Source organism: Rhinopithecus bieti, unplaced genomic scaffold (assembly GCF_001698545.2).
Source record: "Rhinopithecus bieti isolate Rb0 unplaced genomic scaffold, ASM169854v2 scaffold_65372, whole genome shotgun sequence".
NCBI lineage: Eukaryota > Metazoa > Chordata > Mammalia > Primates > Cercopithecidae > Rhinopithecus > Rhinopithecus bieti.
In genome coordinates this window covers 284,826-288,611 of record NW_016825415.1, presented here as the reverse complement: position 1 = coordinate 288,611, position 3,786 = coordinate 284,826, and the positions used below count along the sequence as shown (strand labels likewise).

Genomic DNA, 3,786 nt, shown 5'->3' with positions numbered 1-3,786 from the left:
CAAAAAAAAAAAAAAAAAAAAAAAAAAAAAACAAAAAAAAAAAAAAAAAAAAAAAAAAAAAAAAAAAAGCTCCTGGAGGCAGGCAGCCCGAAAGTCTGATCTGACCAATTTAGGTCATAGCGATTTTTTATTTGTTGGTTTTTGTCATATTAGATCTCCGAGAGCCTAGATTTTTAACTTCACATGCAGCCCCTACTGACAGAGAGAAGGAAACTGAAGATTATGAAGCAGGTAGGATAAAAAGATGATTAAATATAAAACAAGTTGCTTTCTCTTCTAACAGCTTTCTGCTCACCCAGACTTCTGGTTTTATTTAAAAAGGCACTGCCTTTAGAAAGACACAGGGCCGTTTCAATAGGAAAAGATCAAATGATGTTAATCAGGCCATGAGGCCTAATGCTTTAACGCAACTGTCTCTTTACATTATACACATTCCAGCTCTATAAGGGGGAATGATTTTTATCCTAGCATTTCTTTTTTCTCCTCTTCTCTTCCTCCTCCTCCTTCTCCTCCTTCTCTGTCTCTCGCTTTAAATCTTAAGTTTGACCAATCCGTACAGAATATGCTTTATTCTATAATACTTCCTTTCCAACCCCCAGCAAGGAAAAATCTATTGTTGTGTCTTACAATGAAGACAGACAAGATGGTGGGACAAGGCGTCCCCCTTCTCTTCTCCACGTTCCTCGCATTTTTGGTTGCTCATTTTGGGCTACATTTCAGTGCACTGCACGTAGCCCAGGCTTCTGTCTTCTCATCACCTTTTCTCCTCCTCAGCTATTGGTTCTGCCTGATAGATTCAGTTCCATTTAACTACAGATGTAAATGCATTTACAGCTGTTCTCAATAGCTTTTTTTTCAGTCAGTTTTTTCTTCAAGAGCACAATCATCATAGTTTGAATTCTATGGCATGTTAAGCCTGAAGATGCAAAAATTGAGGGTTGGGGGAGAAGATGTGTAATAATTGTCTTCAGATATTTGACCTGCCACCCTGTTGATGTAGGATTAAACTTCTATAGGAATATAGAGCCATTGGAGCAGTGATTCTGGAAGAGGGGCATGTGGTAAGTAGAGTCACTTGGGGACTTCCTCAGGTTATAATCCCTTTCTCTGCTAAGACGCTAATATCCCTGCTGTAGAGTGCCTCTGTTACAATGGGAATGTGATCTATTTCTTAGGAGCATTAGGATGGAAAAATTCAGAGAACCAGAGAAATGGACTATAAATTCCACAAGATCAGGTAAACTACATACAAATTCCTCATCTTTTTATTCCTAAGTCCTCACAGGGACTGGCATGTGGCAGATACTCAAAAAAATCTTAAAGTATTGTCCTGTTCATGAATTAAAATAAACACTTCAGGGAAACAAATTTTGTTTTAATATAAGAATTATCAAATAGTATGAAGCATTGTCCAAGGTGAGTTGTCATGACAGACAGAAACTGGGGGTACTGGTATATCCATAGAGAATTGACCTGATCTATGGGACTAACAGAAGGGCAGCCAGTTTGTCCCCAGGCCAAGAGAAAACCCTAACATGTTTTGTTTCTTGGCCATGAAAAGATTCATGATTTGGAGGGCATAAAGAGATGCATGCTGTCATATCATCAGTTTAAATCAGGGAAACAAATCCTTATGCCTTGCTTTCTGAGGATTCTGTTAAATTTGAACTAGAGTTTATTAAATCCTAAATTTAAAATTTCTCTGTATAATAATTTGGGGTTGATTACTAAGAATAATACTTGCACATTTGAAAGTCTCTGTGTACTTGGGTCTCTTTCTCTAGAGCTCTACATGAATGCTGGTACATATCAGCACAAAGATGCCTTCAGCCTGCAGACAGCAAAACCTTTTAACCTCACCTCTTTGCCATAGTAATTTGGAAACCAAATTTTGAAATAAGCTTGATAGTGGCGCACAAGAAAAGTCCAACATTTTCTTGAAACATTGGAAGTCTTTTGAGGTTTTGCCCTCTTCCTCCTCCTTTTTCTTGCTCCTGTGTAATTCTGAACGATATTCATCATCCAAGGGAATGGGGTACGGTGATAATCATTTTTTGATATCAATGTGTTGCACAGTCATTTACACTGAATATCTGTGGCCTATTATAAGGAAGTCATAAAGTGGGAAGCCTCAGTGCCCACACAGGGCAAGACCATCAGTGTTGATGTGAAGATATTTTGGTCAAGAGCGCCACCTCTCAGCAGTGAATCAAACTGGCCCCCTGTGGGCCAAAATCCGAGGAACCATTGGCCAGTGGAAGAGTGAATCGTCTAGTCACTAGTATTTTCTCATTGCTCTTCACCCAATTACTTTTGTATTAAACAGTGAGAAAGTGCCTGAGACTGTGCATTGTGTCTGTTTTAATGGAAGCACACAGGAGGTGGATAAACCTGCGCTCTGAAAAATAGCCCTGAGTTTTCCGTGTCAATAGTTTTGCACCATGAATCCACTACTAAAAGAGGGTAATAAAAAATTCTTAGCTACTTATTTAAAAATGTAGATCCTTACAGAGTAAAACAAGTCTTCAAACTTTATCAAGGTTAAGAATTATGCCTTAGCATTTTAGAGATCTTTGAGTTCTTCTAAGCCCTTTGTGTTATCGGTGAGGAATGTGGGGTTCAGAGTGGTGCAGTGACTTCCTACGACAACCCTGTTGACTCCCCAGCCACTGACTGCTGCCCTCAGGCCCTTTCCTTTGAACTCTTTTCTTTGGATTCCCAGGATTTTACAGCTTAGAGGATACTGGAAAATTGAGACTAAATAAAAACTAATTGTGATATCTTAGACTGTATCTAAATAGATATTTTATCTTTATACATTTGTTGTATGTGGCTAGTGCTAATAAAGTACAAATCTCTCTATCCATAACACACACAAAACACAGATGTTGATTTCTGAATAAACTTATGTAAATCACTGCACGTGTGTCTGAATTTATTCATGCAAAAATTTTGAAAAAGCAGTTTTAGATTCTTCTTTATAGGGTGCTTTTAAGTGATTTAAAATATACACCTGTATGTATTAATATGATTTGATGTTCATATAATATTTTCTAAGTAACTTGCCTTTTTATTTATTTGTTTTTTTCTGAGACAGGATCTCACTCTGTCAGCCAGGCTGGAGTGCAGTGGTGCGATCTCGGCTCACTGCAACCTCTGCCTCCCGGGTTCAAGCGATTCTCCTGCCTCTGCCTCGTGAGTAGCTCGGACTACAGGCACGTACCACCATGCCCAGCTAATTTTTGTATTTTTAGTGGAGATGGGGTTTCATCATGTTGGTCAGGCTGGTCTCAAACTTATAACCTCAAGTGATCCACCCACCTCGGCCTCCCAAACTGCTGGGATTATAGGTGTGAGCCACCGCACCTGGCCACTTGCCTAACTTTTAACAGAAACTTTTGGAGATAATGTCATATTTTGAGAGACATGGAGGAAATTTTACCTCTTTTTTTTTTTTTTTTTAAACTATAAAGTGGTGTTGCTGTCACAGGAGGAAGATAGTAGGCTGAGGATGAGAACATTTAGGTTCAAGTTCAGGGCCAACCACTTAGTAGCTCTGTGGTTTAACCCAAGTCACTTAAACTCTCCTGGGGTGTGTGTGTGTGCGCGCACGCATACATGTTAGAGGGCAAGTGTGATAATAAGAAAATCTAAACTGCCTTTCTCATTGGATTGTTCTTAGCATCAAATTCAATAATGTACTTGAAACTTCTTTGAAACATAAATCAAGTTTAAGTTAGTATTACAATGGCCAAAGCATATGCTCACCACCATGTAGCATGCCAA

The 3,786-nt window shown here is 38.8% G+C and overlaps 1 long non-coding RNA gene across 2 annotated transcripts; it reads left to right on the top strand.

The window, feature by feature from the left end:
• Positions 1 to 138: 138 nt before the first annotated feature.
• LOC108522657 (uncharacterized) lies at positions 139 to 3,132 on the top strand. Of its 2 annotated transcripts, none has more exons than XR_001883563.1 (4): positions 139 to 231; positions 1,001 to 1,061; positions 1,176 to 1,237; positions 3,098 to 3,132. It is a non-coding gene; the product is annotated as an uncharacterized LOC108522657 (long non-coding RNA). The 2 variants fall into 2 exon arrangements; XR_001883562.1 differs by lacking the exon at positions 3,098 to 3,132 and adding an exon at positions 1,785 to 2,873.
• Positions 3,133 to 3,786: the final 654 nt, after the last annotated feature.